Source organism: Galeopterus variegatus, unplaced genomic scaffold (assembly GCF_000696425.1).
Source record: "Galeopterus variegatus unplaced genomic scaffold, G_variegatus-3.0.2 Scaffold656, whole genome shotgun sequence".
Taxonomy (NCBI): domain Eukaryota; kingdom Metazoa; phylum Chordata; class Mammalia; order Dermoptera; family Cynocephalidae; genus Galeopterus; species Galeopterus variegatus.
Genome location: NW_007726767.1, coordinates 366,616 through 367,428, shown reverse-complemented (window position 1 = coordinate 367,428; position 813 = coordinate 366,616).

Here is an 813-nt window from a genome sequence, read left to right as displayed (position 1 = left end):
CTTCCAGAATTTTGAATGGTTATGTGGATTTCAAGACTTCCTATTTCAATAATTACTAGAAGATCAACGCTTTTCTAAAAAATCTCTGAGAGCATTAAAGTGCATTCTAAAAAACGTTAAGTACAGTAGTAGGAAACCACTCCTGTGAATTTTATCAGATTGCTTTGGGAAGGCAAAGGTTATCAGTGCAGAGGAAACTGAGTTACGTACGAGGCAGAACACACTGTTATGGCCAAGTTCTGACTCTCAATGCAGAGTCTCATTATTAAGGAAAGACCTCCCTCCATAGCCCAACTTTAATTTTACAATACTGTTTTAGTAGACATTCATCAATTGTATCCTGCTTTCTCAGAAGTAGCTCTAATACTGGTAAAATGCCAGTACTTTGTGGGCATTCAGCAAACAGCAAATGAATTAATCAAATCAATCACAAGTTCTCCCCTTGAATCTACAGCTGTTTTAACAGTGCTCAAAGGGGAGAACCTACAACTGATTTGTGTGACTTAACTGCTGCTTAGAGAAGACAGGTAATAAGAAGAGAAGGCCAATTTAAAGCTAGAAAACAAAGACTTTCAAATCAGAGCCCAATGCCCAGCCAGTCATTCTGGAAATATTCCACCATTCAATAAGAAAAAAAATTTTCTCTAGGGTGGATTATTCCCTGCAGATTTCAACTATAAGCTTTTAATTTAAACTGAGACTCAACAAATGAATGGACTTATTAGTCATGTGACTTCTGGCAAGTTACTTAGTCCACCTGTGTCTCAGTTTCCTGATTTTTAGAATGGGGATAGTAATTAATACATAGCACTT